Source organism: Carassius carassius, chromosome 24 (assembly GCF_963082965.1).
Source record: "Carassius carassius chromosome 24, fCarCar2.1, whole genome shotgun sequence".
In the NCBI taxonomy this organism is placed as follows: domain Eukaryota; kingdom Metazoa; phylum Chordata; class Actinopteri; order Cypriniformes; family Cyprinidae; genus Carassius; species Carassius carassius.
Window position 1 is genome coordinate 20,599,818 of NC_081778.1, and position 19,014 is coordinate 20,618,831.

The following is a 19,014-nucleotide window of genomic DNA, read 5'->3' on the forward strand; positions in this document are numbered from 1 at the left end:
TTGCTTTGTTATGTCACAGAAAACAACACTATCTCTTGCTCTACAAGTGTGTATTTCCATCACATTAACATTTTCATGCCATATATTATGTGCAATTTAATCTTCTCTTACATTGTGCAGAAATGCTATCTGTGCTTTGTAGTCATTCAGTGATGTAGGAGTGTGATGGAGAGAGTGTTTTATGGAGAGAGAGATGTCCCTGTAATGTAAGTTCAATGCCATTGACTTGGATAAAAAGCAGTAAATTCAAAGGCCTTATTACTGCACCCCTAAAGTCTAATCTCCTAATTGCTAATCAACCACACACCAAGCATTAAAAGATTTTGAGAGAAGTGAGATTGATCGTGTCTGTCACGATGTGTTTTGACCCATAAACTAATGGAGGACTAATCAGAACACCAACAGAGAGCAAAGAGAACGAGGACGCTGACATCATGCTTTTGAAGATTCTGGCTGATCCATTGACTGCCATACTCAGAAGATGTGATGTTTTATTGAAACACTTGACTCTAATGGCAGAAGGAGATGACTGATATAGTACAATGCTAAGATGAAGCTTCAAACCTTGTACTAATGTATGTAATAAGTAATTTGATTCTGACAAAAAGTCAGTATATATAATGTGATTCATTAAAGGTATAGTTTTGGCTCAGAAACCCGATCAGATGAGTTGCATGTGAAGTTAAAATAATATGCACTCTGTGACCGTACGTACATCAATTAAATTCTAGATTAATCTGAAAATGTATTAAATATGGTCCATTGCTTGGCAACCACAAACAACTTTCAATTAGGCTAGTGAACTAAATAATTTTTGATGCCTAATGTTTATAAATTGGGTTGGTAGATGTTTAATGTTTTTAAAGAAGAATCTTATGCTCACCAAGGCAGCATTTATTTTATAAAAATACAGTAAATACAGCAATGTTCTGAAGTATTATAACAGTTCAAAATAACTTTTACATTTTAATATATTTTAAAATTTAATTTATTTCTGTGATGAGAAAGCTGAATTTTCAGCAGTCAATTACTCCAGTCTTCAGTGTCGCATGATCCTTCAGAAATCATTTTAATATGCTGATTTGGTGCTCATGACACATTTCTTATTATTATCAATGTTGTGCTGCCTAAACTATGATAATGTTGTTTCTTTAATGAATAGAAAAAGTTCAAAAGAACAAAATTTATAGATAGATATTAGACATTAGACAAAATAGATTTTTTGTAACAAAGTCTTTCCTGTCACCTCTGATCAATTTAAAGCATTCTTTCTGAATAAAAATCTCACTGACCTCAACATTTTATATGAGTGATTTTTTTTTTTAATAAATATAACATTTACAGATTTTTATCATTTGTTTTAATTTTTAATATATATATTTTACTATATTTAAATATTGGTTGAACATTGTTACTTTTTATTATATTGCCGATTTGTGAAAACCAGTTGGCTAAGAGGCTAAAAGTTATAATCTTGCCTAACAACACCCCTTTACCATAGTAAAATCAGTGCATCAAATGGTGTCTTGTGGCCTATTGATTTAATAACTTTATGCCAATGGATATGGCCATTCAGACTGACCTTGGGGATCACCACTAGCTCTGTCCAATGCAGTCATAACTTTGAAGTCTGCAAATGTCATTGAAGTCTGCTGATTACAGTTATTACTCACCCACATATAAAATCTGACCAATATTTTCTTCTGATCTTGGTTGTTGTTGGCACAAAGACCCGGCGTCTGAAACACTCTGAACCTTTCTAGAGCATTCCTGTGTTTGAGGCCCAAATGCCTCATCCATCTCCATATCTGTAATATTATAAAATATATTTTATATCCTGCAAATATAAAATCATATTAATAAACTAATGATGGCAGATAAATAAACCAATCATTTGATGTGCACTGCAGTTTGTTTGCTGTGGAGATGATTGCTCATTTACAGTCTTTTTTACATTATAAATTATGGACTTTTTGTGCTTTTTAATTTGAGAGAACAGTGGAGAGATGACAGGAAAGTATTGGGGTGGAGAAAAGGGAGCAGGATCAGTAAAGGACCTCAAGGCGGGATTCAAACTCAGGTCACTGTTAGTACAGTTGAGCTATGTGTCAATGCATTAACCACGAGGCTATCGGTGCAGATAGTTACAGTGTCTTTAAATCATTTCTTTTAATCCTGATCCCTGCAAACTGTAAAGGTCACCTAGAAGCCTGTAATCCTATCATAGGAAACACATTTGCACCAGTTACAGTCTCACCATTGTGGCAGGGATGCAAAGGGGCATTTAATCATTTATTATTTTGGTTTATGATGCAGGACAACCGTAAATGATATCAGAAAGTGAGGTCTCCACAAACCTTTTTCTCCTTCATCCACTTATATGAATCATTCAAACTGAATCATATGTTCCTTAATACACAGATTATTTTACATTTTCTATTATTGATTAAGTTTAGATTTTTTTTTAATGTGTATTAATGCTATTGTCTGCAGAATGATAATGCCAATAAAGTACTTTGAAAATTAAAACTGAGAAAGAGAGAAGGATAGCAAGAGCCAGAGTTGCTGAAGAGATGCCATTACTTATTTCTTCATGGGTAGTATAGATCAGTTTTTTAGCACAGTTTGAGGTTGTCTGCAGGTCCATTCTTTCCCACACCCTCTCTGGGCTAATAAATGACCTGCCTCTTGCTGCCCACAGCAGGACGTGGGATGGCAGCGCCGGTATGGAGACATTAAAGCCAGCATGGGTTCTCATAAAATATATGGATTTTTGTGATAGCTACACTGACAGCATTATGCTATTGGCTCAGGCTACACAGACTGTATTTTATTCAGAAACGTGTATTCCGTGAAGCAATTTCCTTTTGAACACTGCAAAGTGGACGATGACGGAGAAGAACAAAGAAGTCACAGGTCGTTGCGGTTCTTATCAGGGTGTAGCCGTGTAAATAGCAACTGGTGGCTGATAGGATTACTTTGTCATGGAATATGCAGGGTTGAAGGGAGCATGTCTGCCTCACTATCTCGCACACATCTTCAAATGTTCACGCTCTTTCTCTCCCCAGCATGTTGTCAAGGACAAAAGAGAACATGAATACACACGCCGCTTCAGGTCAGGGGATCCCACGTAAATTGTATCAATCAGACAGCGCCCCATTGTCATGCAGATGTGCGTTATGTGGAATAAGACTCCGGTGAAGTATCGCTACAAGATAAGTGTAGTTAGATACTGTAGAAGCGTACATGAAGTGCCTGCCAACCGAGAGCACTGAAAACAAGCTGGGAATGTTTGGCATATCTGAATGTGATTAGGTTGAGCAGTTCGGGCAGATTGAAATAGATTGTCCAGATTGTCTCGTCAGATTGCACCTCTGTTTTCAGCTCCGCGTTCTCATGGGGTTGAGCGTGTCAGTTATTACAGCAAGCTGGGAGCCACATTGCGAAGCTGTTGCTACAAATAGTAACCTCTACAAAAAGCCTCACAGATGTCACTCTACGTTTGCACCCTTCCGTCCTGCTGCGTCTGGTTTATCTGTCAGCGGCAGGACTAACCTGAGGAACATTGAGGTGTCATCGTATGGCTGTCACCTGTGGGAGCAGGGAGCTATCCCCGCCGTCCTGTTCTGCTTTTAATTGCTGTCACAATAGTGAGGAAGGGAGGGCTGGAGTCCCCTGACAGTCTAATTAGTCTTCTGTTGTGCGGCTCTGGGCAGTAAACAGACACAGCCTCTGATGTGCAGGTCCATGGGCGCTCCGGTTCGGCAGTGGTGGAGGAGTGGGAGAGGCTCCTGGTGTGTTACGGATCATCAGACCTCTAACACTCTCATTAATAGCTCTATCCATCCTACTGCCTTGATTTCATTAACACTATGTCACCTCAAGGCTCCAGCTGGGCCCACAGGCACTCACTATCCTCACACACATTCGCGCCCGCCGTCTCCATCCGCTGACCTCCCCCTGCTGTACAAGTGCTTATTATGCAAGGGACTCATTATTGGATTATTAAGTACATGGTCTCACATATGTGAATGCAGATGAATAGTGATTAGATTCAAGTACGATTTTTGTATAATTTGTAGGTAAACCATGTGATAAGGGATTCAGTTTGAGAGGAGAACAGAAGGCTGCTGTTTTTATAGGCACGATTTGTGTGAGGGAGGTAGCATATGGAAGATTGTTTGATTAATCACTGAAATAACTTCACACATCCTCTTAAACTAAATTTCTTGACTTGGCAGCATGTCCAGAACGCGTTGATGAGAAATCATTTAAATGCGCAGATTTATGTTGTGTGTATGATTAAAAGTGAAGTGTGTAATTATTTTGGATTTTAAAATACTTCATATCCTGGTTTAATCAGAAGCAATTGATTAAGACATTTCTCGCACAAGTATAAACACTGTGGCTCTGTGATGATATTAAGCTAAGTTTATTTCACCAGAATTGAATAATTTTTGGTCACGTAAACGTAAACGTAAACTAAACGATACAGCACAACCACCATCGATTTCCGATTCTAAAGAGAATGACTATTATGAATCTGTGAATCAAAGATAGCCTGTACAGCCCAAGTGAAGTCGATTCTTGAGTGAATGACTCTTATAAGTCGTTCTTGTACCATACAGCATGACTAACGAAACACTTAACACTTATGAAACAGTTCTTTGTAGTGAATCATACTGAATTCACTGAAGTCTGATTGTCGAGTGAAAGACTCTTGTGTTTTCGTGAGGCATACAGCATAGCCAGTGAAGTCAGATTCTCGAGGAATGATTCTTATGTCTTTTCTGTCAATTGAAAACATACAGCGTGAATAGTGAAGCCTGATTCCTGAGTGAAAGACTCAAATGAGCCTACTGGTTGTTCATATGATAATGTGAAGTTGAGTTTTGTCAGCTGTATTTTAAAATAAAGGAATTAATTCAATGCACAATTAGTTTTTTGTTGTTGTTTTACACTTGAATTGAAATGATCCCAGCTTCTGGAGAAAGAAATGCATTTGTTTTATCTAGTTTATTTATTACTCGAATTCATTAATGGATCGATTAAGGAATCAGAATTGTTCAGTTCTTTACAATTACGATCTGGTTTGTAAACTGTGACGAGTGGGGCGGGGCCGAGGGACATGGGAGCGAGGCCGGTGGAGTGATTGGAGATGAGCTACACCTGTTCGACCCGCCGGTCTCGAGGCCCACGGAGGAGATGGAAGGATATAAAACTGGAGCGACGACAGTGAAGGACGAGAGAGGACCAGGCCTGGGCTTTTAGTTGTGTTTTGGTTTTTATTTGCGCGCACCAGTCGTCCGTGAGGGGCTGGTGCGCTGTTTTGTGTTTATTTAGCTTTATTAAAATGTTGTTTGATTGTCTGCCGGTTCCCACCTTCTTCTTCTCGATGATTAGCAAGGTTTAATTCATTACATAAACATCATTACTATATCATTTTGATTCTTTTGGAAAAATGACTGCATCATTTTGCAGTTAAATTTACCTGGAAAGACCACTCGGCCTGTATCGGCTCAGGAATAGGGCAGCTGATGTCAGTGGGAGCAAGACCGCAGACGTCTCGGAGACCCAGAGGCAGAATAGCACTGACCCTTTCTGCCCTCATGTCTTCCAAAATTTCTCCTTTATTATCATGTATGTGCCCTAGGATTCCCCATCCCTGTCAGAGACAGAGAGCGGGAGCTGAAGACGCATAGATTCAAAATACCATAATTGTTTTAACTCCCTTAAACTAGACAATAATGTGTGGTTCTTCCTTGAACCAAAAATGTCCATGTTACCGAAAACTGCATTTGGATAACAAATCATTGCAGATGCTGGAAAATGCCAATGCTGTTTAGTCAAATGAAGAAGATCAGCTTTGAGGAGCTCATAGAGGATGAAATTTAATTGTGCCATTGAGAGATGAGGGGAATTTAGATTTGGTCCACCAAACTGCTCTTCAGGGTCAACTCATTTTCTTCAGAGACCGAGCAGGATGTGAACACAATACATGTGCAGAGCACCTAATTTAATTTCATACATCTTAACAGAGAGCTGAAGGTGACAAAACACACTTGTTGATACATTTCGTTGTTTACAATTAGTTTTAACTTAGCACAATCACACACACATCTGTTTCAGACTCAGGCGTCTTTACTGGCACACTTCCTGTGCTCTAACATCATAAACAGAGAGATAACAGACAGAATTGGGATTAAGATTCAGGAGTTTATGATTGCTAAATAGTTTAAAACATGCAAGCTATTTGTCAAAAAACTGCCATACTTGACAGAATAATTGATTCAGCTAAGTCAAAGAGGCACATCTTTCCAAGTTTTAGATCCTACCAGGAGAGTGATTTTCCATGTGGAGCTGGCTGCAGAATTGATGTTTTATGAATTGTGAAGGGGTTGGAAGTAACAGTATGGGAGCTGATTTGACTCGCAGATGGCACTGAGCCAGTTGCACCCCACTGGATGACTGACAACTTCATACTAGGCCTTTGCTGTCCATTGATGCTCTCTTAGCTTTTGGAATCAATTAAGGACATACTGTATACAACTATAAGCCTAAAAAGAAAAAAAAAACTAGAAGATTTTACTGTATATCCCGTACCTATGAATAGTTGTAGATTAATTCAGGCAAACAATATGGAGTTACACAAATGCATCAGAAATATGTAGTACTTTAATGTTTGTATGTTTGTCTTTAAATATAATACAATGAAATGTACTTAACATAAACGTGCAAATATTCAGCAATTTCTAATTTGCATTCATACTCTATTCATGTGTGCAGAAATTAAATCTCTAACATAAAATAATGGGATTGTATGTTATATTTACTAGTCCTCAAGTAATTTTTTTTTTCAAATATATTTTTTATTTATTTACATTTTTTAAGTATAATATAAACTAAAAACACAAAATTATCTCTAACTCAAAATTATGTTTTGTTGTCTTGTACTGCACTATTTTTGTTGCCTAAATATAAAAAATAATGTTGCCTTTTTGTAATTTGTATAAAGTGATTAAATGAACAATTTTACGAATTTTAATATGAACAAATTGTAGAACTGGTCACAGACATCTTTGTCTGAACATTCTAGAACTATTCCAGCAGGGATGAACCCTCATCTCAACTCTTTTTGATTGGATTTGATTTGATTTGATCTGAACAGAACAGAACCAAAGGTAATGTCTCATTTTTGACCTTAGACAATTTAGGACTTAATAGAAATGCTAGCATGATAAGGACTGCCAAGGTCAGGCCAGCTGCCTCACACACTGCAATTTCACAGTGCTCACATTTTTATTAGGCAAAAATGAAAGAACTATAATTATTGAGACACAGCAAAACTGAGCAGTTGCGCAGAAGAACCATTTGCCAGCTCAGTCTGAATGTCAATGAAATAGAACAAGAAAGAAAGACCTAGGTCCTACATTACTGAAAATATTCCTGAAGGAAAAATTAGGGTGTTAACATTTTCAACCCATTGCGTGAAATCCTCTTGTCTCAGTTGCCCTCAAGTGTCTTCGCTCCCCTGAGGACACAGGAGATGCACAAGAGATCACCGACTGCTGAATGTTTCATATTGTAGCTTTTTTCATTGCACATATATTTTTAGACTTTTAAACTGTTCCTTGTGTGGTTTTATTTGACTGTTAATATAAGCTTGGTCTTACTGGCTTAATTTTGTTAGGAGTTAACTTTATTTCATCCTAGCAGATGCTTTCTTAATAAAGCATGCTCATTTAATTCCAATTTAAAAGTAAAAGTGCTGACAGCAATACAACACCGTATAAGAATGCAACTGTTGTACTGCATTAACTGATTATGACCAAATGTAGTTCTGTAAAGTAGTTTTTAATGTCCCCATCTGCTAAATAGAACAAGGAATTAAGGTGGATTGAAGAGGGATTTAAATTCAGAGAGTAAGTTGCACAGCACTGAGATAAATGTGTTGAAGTTGACATGATAGTTAGTAAGATGTCTTTTCTAGTTGATGGAGATTAAGGTGTGCTGTGTGCTAATGTCATTTGTCGATTTCTTTGATATGTTGGGATGTACTTTAGGTGTCTTGTTATTTAAAATGCTCCTATCACAAGAAATCACATTTTTTATTGATCTTTTGAGATGAAAGAGTTCACTAGGAAAACATACTGTAACTTTCAGAACACATGACTTTCTTGTCAGTGAAAAGGCATTTATTGAAAGCTGTGGGTGACTATGTAAATTCACAACTTTTTGATGTCAGACAGATAGATCTGAAATCATGCAAATCTGTAGGAACACATGCCACTCTGCAATATTCACAAATGTCTGTCCAGTCAGGATGAGGTGGCAGGAGGTAAGATAGATTCTATTATTAAATGCCAGACAATCAGATAATAGTTTAATGAGGGAAAGTCTGTCAAACCTTGTGATTTTGACTGTGGCACCTGCCACTCTGCATATCCAACTATAAAAAAATAAAAAATAAAAAAATAATAAAAATGACAAAAGCTTAAATAAAACTTAATAAAACGTATAAACTTACCAAAACTTAAACTAAAATGAATTGAAAACCAAAGAATATAAGCATAAAAGCTAATTGAAAATATTAATAAATAGGCTACTATACTAGTATGTAAAATAACACTAATCTCTTTAAGACAGCAACAATAATGTGACCTAAAGGTCAGAAGAAGGTAGAAACATGGTCATAAAAAACTAAATAAAGACTCTTTTTGGCACCAAAAGACTTAACTAACATCATGAGTGGACCTTGGAGGAAAATAAGTAGGGGAAAAATGTATTATATGTCTCCTTTAAATCTTAATTGTGTTAAATTTTTTATGAGATCAATGTGGAAGTGCACTGCTGCAGTAGCACTGGAGATAACTGTGCAGTTTAGAGTATGCTTCAAAGGCACCTTTAATGTTCTGATCAAGGCATATTGTTCATATTCTCAACAGTTGCTGTGTGTGTTTCCAGGAACAGAGTCTTCTGGATCACAAACCACATGATTTGCTACAGAGATGATGACAGCAACAGGATTTGTAGCCAGCATGTCTGTGTATGTTTGTGTGCTTGAGTATAAACACAGTGTGGGTAGGTCATATGATAGACCACATAGTACTTTGAGGTTTGTGTCCATGTTGTTAATGAAAGTGAAGAGTGAATGTTAGAAGGAATGTTAACACGTTAAAGGTTCAGTAAAATGTAATGCCTCAGATGCTATAGTTTGCTTACACCAAGAGAAGTAGATCAGGCTGATTTTTATATTGATACAAATTCAGTTTGTTTGTATTGGAAATCATTGGTTTAGAAGACCTAATTTAATTTATGTATGTTCATGGCCTTTCTTTCAAATATTCTTAATTAATGTTTAAGCACGAAATATTACAGTATGAATATGTCTTTGAGCCAGACAGCACAAATCTAAATTCAAATCAGATTCTATCCCAAATTGGTATTCAAGAGCTTTTGTTTTGATGATCCATGTCACACTCTGAATCAGCTAAAGCTGAGACATAAGGATCTAAAGAAACAGAAGCAATTAAAAGAGAATCTTTATATTTAAAAAATCCTGTATTGACAGCTCTCTGACCACGATAGCTGGTTGAGAGGAAGAGAAACGGAAAACACATTAAAGATTTTGTCAGTGTCCATTACTGAAGAGTGACTAGTCAGAGGATACTGTAGAGCTTTATCCAAAGTGAATGAATTTGGATCTCTTTCTTTTCCAGAGAGCTCACCACAGTTACTGGGCTTTTTGCAAACATCCAGCTGCCAAAGGAAATTACAGATAAATCTGTCTGTAAATATGCCAAACCAACCAAAAACCCACAGAGTCCATGAAAAGCATTACAAAGCAAAACACAAACGATAATTTCACCATTTGCACTTAAACATTTTAAACAATCATTAATATTCAGAGTACTACACTTCTGCTATTTTCCTGCTTATTTCTTATCCCCTCTATATGTTTTACTGCTTAGTGACTGTTTCATGTTGTTTTTCTCTCTTATGTTACAATAGCATGTAAATGGAAAGAAAAAATGTGTTCAACAACATCACATGGCTATGGACTTTAGTGTCTGGCCACTGCAGAATGCCCAGGTTTTATGGTCCATGGCTAAGCTCTGTTGGAAATCTCGTGTCAAGGGAGAGCTGAGCTCTCTAAAAGTGCCCACTGAACCAAGATGATCTCCTCTCTGCCTTAGTCAAGAGAACCTCTGTGAACAGAACCACACTGTAGAATGTTTGCTTCTTAGAGTATGTGTATTTGAGGGTCAGAAATGAACAAGGGCACAGATAAAAAATAAAATTATTTTATTTAATTAAATATATATATATATATATATATATATATATATATATATATATATAATTCATATTTCTAAGCCAGATCTGTAAAATGATTTCCAGTTGAACATTTATTATGTTATGCGATTTTGTGAATTATTTATAATTATCTTTGTATGTGACATTGACCTGAATTAGTCTAATGGGTGACAGCTAGAATTATTTATTTTTTTTTCTAATTTATTTAAATTTACTTATTTTAAAAATCTGACATAATAAATTGTTATAGGGGGGTGGGGAAATACAGATATAAAAAATAAAATCAAATAAAAATCAATGCCGGGGAAAATATTATCTCTTAATTAAATGTTTTGTTATACATGTTAAATATCCCCATATTGGAAAACGCCTTAATTTTATGAGGTAACTTCTAAATGCAATTACCTCATACACTACTGGCCATCAGACTCCTTTCTGGCCAGCTGTTTTGGACATGTAATGGACTATTAGTCATGAAAAATGATCTACAGTTCAAACAGTCCACGTATTGGGCGGGGATTATGGGAAACTTTTAAAGAGAACCATCCGAAACACTTCGGCGGATTCTGATTGGGCAATCGACCGTTCACTCTAATATTAGGGGCGTGGTTTGGGAGCGATCGGTCACAATGTAATAGAGTTTTAGCGCAGTCTTGCTTTTTCATAGGCGTGTGCCACTCAACTGTGTGTGCGCTAAGGGCTGCTCCGCTCTTACTAATGCGATTAATGAACACAACGAAACAACTGAGGGAACACTAAACAAAAACCCTGCTTTCCCGTTTCGTCTGTTTTAATACGGACAAGCTGCGTGTCTGCAAGGAATCAAGCCGCTGCACGAGCACAAAGGAAAATTAAAAACGAAGCAAAGGTAAATGAGCTGGTTTTCTCTTCTGTAAGAAGTTTTTTTCTTCTTGTCTGTTTATATGATGTGAACTCTGGCCGTGACAGTCTGCGAAGTTTTGGATAGGATGAAACACACTGCGATTTTTCGCACAGTTTGTGAGGAAAACAAGCAGGTATCGTTTCAGGTCGGAAAATATTGCAGTCAGTGGCGACGTGAAGGCAGCCTTTATTGGTAACGTTACAGACAATGCGGTTCTGATCTGATTCACTCCTCAGATTTTTAGTTTTGCACGTTTTAGGTGCTGTTGAAACGTGTACAGCATTCGTCTCCAATGCAGATTGTCCACTTACAGTATTTCTTATGCCGTGACACTGTTGTGGACAACGCAGAACACGCGTTGGTCATGTTGGTGAGAAATGCATGATTACATGTGAAGTATTTCCGTTTTCTAGTTTAACCTGTACTGGTTAAGTACTGGACTAGTGTAGCTATGCACGTGAAACATATATCGTGTGTCTGGGATCTGCGCGAAAGCGTTCAGTTGTTTAGAAAACAAGCGCAGCACTGGCCAGCTGGACTGTAGAATATAAAGAGTAAGCCGTAGCTTACGTCCTGGTCCAGAAAGACGGGCATTCTGGTTTTGGACTCCTGATCGGTGGTTTTGGAGGAATTTGGCCTTGGGCACAGAGCTGAGAGTGCACTATTCCTTCAGCGTGTTGCACACCTTTACCAGCTGTGTGGCGGTGAATTAATTACGCTTACGACTGGTGATAGTGCAGAAATTGAATTATAAAATTATTGTTTCCACCGAGCAATTTTCATAAAAACAAATATGGGATATTCAAGCACATTGATCTCGTTTTGTTTTCATGACAGCTGCGGATAAACCGAAACATAACAGTTTACTACTGTTATTGTCACGATACCAAGATTTCATTTGTCGTAATTTAAATCACTATTCTCGATGTTACAGCTAAGCTTTGCTATTCAGCACACTCCCAGGGGCGGATCTACCGGGGTGGCATAGGGTGGCAAATGCCCCAGTTGGCAGCAACGAATTAAAAATTATGGCCAATTTGAACATTTACGAGCGCGAATCTCCAATGTCCGACTGCAGTGAGTGCAGCAGCACGAGAGGACTCCAGAGCGGCAAGAGACTGATTTGTTTGGAAAACCTTTTCAGTGCGCGCGAAGCGAGGGAACCATGAGACACAGGAGGAAAGAGGTAAAATGGATTATCTATCTATCAATCAAGAAATGAAGGTTTAATGAAAGCACAGACTTTGAGATGATAACATTACTGTGGTGTAGCCTAGTCTACTACGTGATACGTTAACAACTTTTAAAGAGCGTGAGGATAAGTAACAACTTCGTTTTGTGTCAGCACTTTAACTCATAAATTCACCCCGTCTGTGTTTTCAAAGCGACAGGGATTGAATCGTGGAATTCAGTCACAAATGGAACTTGCTGTATAAAGCATAACGTCACGGAATTCGGCCATTTTTTAATGAATATATCAAAAGTAGAGCTGCACATATCGATATGGACTAGTGTCTGTGAATATTAAAGGCCTTCAGTACTGTCGCTCCCTACACGCAGAGTACGCAGTCTGCGTAGGGCACCAACTCCCAGAATGGGCACCATCCCAGTTGCTCAAAAAAAAAACCTTTCGCCATTCTCCCATCCGCGCTCGCGACCGCTCGCACCTCGTGTTTGCTTCTGAATGTTCACAATTGATGGATGAACATATATGCCCGGGTAAAGGACATCAGCAATCCGGCACTGAGAAAAAGAAAACTAAAGGAAGTTAAAAAAAAAAAAAAAAAAAAACAGGCATAACGTTGGCTTGACGTTGGACGTTCGAAAGTCTCAAATTTATAGGGACCGTCTCTAAAGTTAAATGCGATATTAGTATACACTTTTCTAACGTCAGTAGCATTTGAGGAGAATGACTTACAGTCATAAAAAACAACTGTAATTGTTCATTTAGGTGTCAGCTATAATGCACAACTGAATTGAATGTTTGATATTTATTAAAATAAACTGTAAATCATATGTAAATTATGCAACTTTTTCACATGGGCTCAAACGCAAATTTGAAGCTCAGTAGCATTTGAGGAGAAAGACTTGCAGTCATAAAACAATTGTAATGTGTTCATTTAGGTGTCAGCTACAATGCACACCTTATACATTTTTTTTAATTTATATTAAAATAAATTATAAATCATTTAGGTAAAAACAAGGTCCGTTTATTTTTTTTTTCAGGTTCCCTTACGAAAATTACCCATGGTTTTAACAATAACACCACAAATCATCCTTCTTGTAGCCATGGTAGCTGCAAATTAACCATGGTTTTGTTACTTCAAATAATAATTTACAAAGTATTAATATACTGTAATATTTTTTTTATGTTGTTTTGTTGCTATAAAAACAGACCTAAGACATCAATAGCCTTTAAAATGACTTAAAATGCATTATATAAAAACAATGAAGCAATAATTATTGGTTAATAATAAATCTGTTAAAATACATAATGTAGGCAAATACAAAATAAACAATTTATGTACTGTACATGTTATTACAAATTCCTGCAAAGGGAGCCAAATGTCATGTAATTGCTGCTGTTACACTTACAGGACAATCAAATCCTTGTTTAGGCTACTGACCAAACATTTATTTAAAATATTTACTTAATCTTTCATTTTTGGCCACGTTGCTGCTATAGATGACACAGCCTTTATAATTTCTTCAACAAAAACGTGCATATCACAACCCTTACAAAAATAAACCATGGTTTTATCATAGTAAAACTGCTTCCTTTTGCATGATTTCTTTATGCTTGAGACACATAAAATAAATTAGAGTCATAATAAAGTTATAGCCATAGGTAAATGTCGAGAGCTACAATTGTAATTTGTAAATAATACAATTTATTCATTTAGTTTTTTATTTGATTAGTTTTTTTTCACCCCTATAGTAGGTGTTTTTTTTTTTCGTCATATTTAAGGAAGGGAGGCACAACAATACAATCCTGCTAAGGGCACCCATTTGGCCAGCAGCGGCCCTGAAGGTTTTGTTATACATGTCTCTGGCAGAAACAGCAATGTCTTTACGACAACCTGTCAAAATAAAATTCCAGTATAACTTGAAGAAATTCAAGTTATTCCATAACAGACACAAACAGTTCTGTCGCTGAAGAACTGAAACGTAAACAAAGGAATTATGATCCATATTACAATGTTATTGCTTCGTCGGACTAAACGTGCTTCATGAGATGTCGTTCAGTGGACCCTTACCTTTCTAACTAAACCGGGATTTACAGCTGTGGATGTGTTTATGACTCGTTATTACCACGGATCTGGTATGTACAGCGTTTCCATTGTTCAAGTTTTTTGTGTACTGCTTACACAAATGTAGCAAATACAGTCTTTATAAGCTTTCCATTGAAAAACAGCTATCTGTCGTCGATGCTTGAGGCTTGTATCTTTATAATGATACATAGTTTGTCAAGATTAAATTTGTCCCATTTCATTTAATCTATTCGTAAACACTGACACGTTCGAGTTTAGGGGCTTTCAGGACGAGGGCGTCGGGGTGCTGGCTAAGAGGTTAAAGGAACATCACACAAGTTTTCATAGATAGAGTTTTAATTTAAACTTACCAAAACAATAACACCAACATGTCGATGCATACTGTATGCATTAGTAAGTGTGGTGGTGCTTATGGGGTATGGTCACTTATTCCTTATATGAACTGTTTTAAATGCAAGACATTGATTGCATGAGATTAAGTTTGTAAATGATAGCCTGTGCCCTTTTGTAGTGTGCACATATACTATTTATCATCAAACTTTGATAACTGTGACTAAATTCAGTAGATATAAGTCTGCCATATGTTGTCACCCCTCAAAAATTCCTGCCCCCTTCTCGCCACCCCATCAATATTTTTCTAGATCCGCCCCTGCACACTCCTAACCATTAAACTAATTAATTTAACTAATTTAAAAGTGCAAATTAATACGCAACATAGTGGCATATAACCTTGCTTGGCATAGAAACATATTGCTTCGGTAAGACAAGTAAACGGTAATAAAACGAAGAGAACAAAGAAATGCATTAGAAACAAAGAGTGCTTGACATTTTCCAGTATCTATCTCTAGAGGGCTTATTAAAGCTAAAGCCTTAAAGTTATCCATGATGAGAGCATTGAGGGAGTGATATTGTTTGATGACTTAATGGACTACTGGAGATTTAAGCTGCGTTTATGTGTCTGTTTTCTGTATACATTCATTTGAGACAAAGCTGACTGTGTCTAATATCTTGGAAAGACCTGCTTTTTAACTGAGAAGTGCATTTAACTTTGCAGTCGAGTACGCGAGCAAACTCTCTTTAGAAGGCACGCGCACTAATATGCGTGAGCGTTTCAAAATCAGCATTTTCAATGATCCTTTTGACATTGTTCATAGTTATGTTTTTTGACCGAGCAGTAATTAGTACTGTGATTTTAAAAGGTTGGCTTTCGTTAAAATAACAAAAACCACATAATAATTTCCCAGATTTTTTTTTTTTTTTTTTTACCATTGGAAGTAATTTTCTGAGATATCTTCATCTATTATGGGGGTTTATTATTTTGTAACTATATAAAATGGAAAATGTTATCCATTTATGTCCATTTAGTGGGCCAATCAATAGAAATAAATTCTCATTCGGAACAATTATGGCTGTCACCTATCAAATACAAAAGCATTTGTAATATCTGTATATATTATAACACATATGCTTTACTAGAGTACATTGCTGGTCCCTTTGTTATAGATCAGTCATTTTTCCATGCCTTATTTTGATTATCTGGGCCATTTTTGTCACTTTCAATAATGTTTTTGCTCCAAGTGCTGGGTACTATTTGACCCTGCTTTAGAATTCTTAAAATGCTTTGTCCCTTTCTGATAAAAATTCAACCGTAAACAAGACCAAGAGTAGCTTAGAGGCTTCATTCCTCCGGATGCAGGAGGTATATTTTTGGAGTCTACCACGAGGTTGCCTTGAATCATCTAAAGTGTTACTGAATAATGAATAGCTCTCTGAGCTATCATTAGACATTTTCCTGTGGTTTTGTATTATTATTTTTTTAAACATTTGATAACTGTTGTTTAATAAGTAAGTTTGGTCCATAATTGCAATATAAGTGCATTTAAATATTCAAGTAATTCTGAAGTGACCCAAGTAGAATTTTAATGGGTTCCAGTATTATAAATATACAGTCAGAGAGTGTGATGTTTTCCACTTAAATAGCTTTTCTCTCTGCATTACTTTGCTGATTTGAAGGCTATTAGATATTAAGTATTACAATTATCCTTGAATATACTGTGCTGACTTTTGTATTGTTTGAGGTCAATGCTCAGAAAAAAAGTTGGAAAGCCATACCAGTAAATGATGATAGAATTTTTATTTTTGGATGAACTTTAAATCATATCTTTGCAAACAGTATACAAAATCATGACTAAGAAAAGAGTACATGAAACATGAAACTGCCAGTAGCTGCATTTTGCCCGCAGATTGGTTTGGCTATTTTACTGAGAATAGTTTTCAATCATAGCAGAACAATCCGGCAGCCAGATCCATTTGGAACGAGCACATTTACAGACATCTCTCGTCCTTGTTTTGGTTAAAAGCTTTGATTTAAACTGTAATGATAATCTGATCATTAACCTGCTCGTATAGAAGGAGCTCTTTAATATTCAGACAGATATAGGACACAGGAGGCATTTTCCCTTTAAAGTTACCTCAGGTTTTTGTCTTAGCCCTTAGTGGGTGCCTCCAGGCTAGGGTAATAATGCATATAAACTGGGTGTAATTTTATTTCCAATTTCCATTGCTGTAGTTTTGCCCTAAATGACGTTACGCTAGCTGTGCACAATGAATGGCTGTGCGCTCCTAATGGCTCCTAAAATAGCGTTGGTACTACTTTGGATCAAAGCCATCACCTACTGTTGTTACCCCCCCCCCCCCCCCCCATTTCATCAGACAAGGACAATTTACTTTGGAGACTTGTTACCCTGCTTTAGTTATTCATAGCCATTTTTATGTTGGATTGAAACTCTAGAATGGAACAAATGCAAGTCAATTCATTCTTTGCATTTGATTACGGACTAAACAACTACTGCGTACCTGTTCTGGACCGACTGTGAGACACAATGGATCACTTTTAATTAGTTACTCTGGGGAGTTCATTCCACATTATGATGGCCCCTCATATTTCATGTTGATTGTTGTAACCCATAGCAACAGGGTAGCCAATAGCTGGAAGATGCACCTGGAGAGGAGAGTAACGAGACTATTGGGGTGCAGTGGAATGAGAGCTGTTGTTATTGCCTGGCTGCCTAAGTCCAGTGAGGGGTCTCGTAGCCCTGGGGAGTGAATTATTACCTGTCAGACCTAGGACCTCGGCATCATCCATTATGCGGCCCTCTTGCAGGGGCAGCCAGCCCCAGCATGGCAGCGCGATCAGTGGGCCTTGGCCTTCAAACCTGTGCCTCCTCTCTCCTGGTGGGTACAACTTGTGGAGTTCCAGCTGTTAGAAATTGTGAACACAGAACTCAGAGTCCCTGTATTATATACAAATGCTAGGATGCTTAACAGCCATTAGGGTTGGGTCGATAGACGATGCCATCGTCCATCACCGATGGCTGATAGACATCACGATGTTGCGCCAGCAGAAAGATGCGACATTTATAATAATTGATTATTTTTGGACTATTGTAGCCTGTTCGTGTCGTCAATGCTGCAGAGTTACTGCACGCTGAGGATCCGTGCAGTTCTCTTTATTAACAGAGTGCCACAATTTACATAGCATTGCTTTAATATGTGTGCACCGTCTGCACAGTCTAGACCAGGGGTGTCAGACTCAATTCCTGGAGGGCCGGAGCGATGCAGAGTTTCGTTCCAACCCTGCTTCAACACACACATACCATGTAGCTTTCAAATAAGCCTGAAAGACTTGATTAGTTGGATCAGGTGTGTTTAATTAGGGTTGAATCTAAACTATGCAGGGCTCCGGCACTCCAGGAATTGAGTTTGACACCCCTGCTCTAGACTGTGTGTTCACACTGATCATTTTTAATTAGGGAAAGCTTTTGTGTATACAAAATCTATGCAAAGTCATAGACAAAATCTATATAACGTTTTATACATGAGACCCAATGATTTCCAGTGAAGAGTTTTAATTTGGGAGGAAATTCAGTTCATATTATGGCATAAATTGGTTGGCCCTTGTCTAAAAATATGTGTGTTGATGTTTGTTTGTTTGTTTGCTTATTTAAATGCAGTCTTGATGGTAGCTGGGGAAAATGTTAATTCTTTGGAGTTGTCAGTGGAGGCACGTTTAGATTAGATTAGATTAAACTTTATTGTCACTGCACATGTAAGGTACAAGGCAACGAAATGCAGTTAGCATCTAACCATAAGTGCAATAAGCAGTAAGTACAGAATATACAAGGTCTACAATATGTACAATAACTATACAGATAAGTATTACGAACATAATTTACAGATTTTAAATACTATTAGCATGATATACAGATAGATGTGCTATGAACATGCTATACAGGTGGATTATGTAAAAGTGTATGTATACTATAGGCAGAACTATGAACATATGAACATAATTACACTATTGCAATGGACAGTAAAGTGCATAGAAAATATTTCAGTGTGCAAATGGATTATTCAGTGTTCCAGAGTAGTGCAAGTAATAACAAGGTACTGTTTTTTTGCTTGTTGTAAAAAAACAGATATTAACTCGAAAAGAGCCGATTTATAAGCCGATATTTTGATTTTAAAAATAATCTGGATATT

The 19,014-nt window shown here is 37.1% G+C and overlaps 1 protein-coding gene across 2 annotated transcripts in view; it reads left to right on the forward strand.

Moving 5' to 3' along the window:
* The first annotated feature begins 11,002 nt into the window (after positions 1-11,002).
* LOC132103136 (semaphorin-6D-like) overlaps positions 11,003-19,014 on the forward strand; it is a 175,223-nt gene continuing 167,211 nt past the window's right edge. For both annotated transcript variants that reach the window (XM_059507980.1, XM_059507981.1), the window contains exon 1: positions 11,003-11,185. The gene's annotated coding sequence lies outside the window, so the exon portion shown is untranslated. The remainder of the gene's footprint in view (positions 11,186-19,014) is intronic.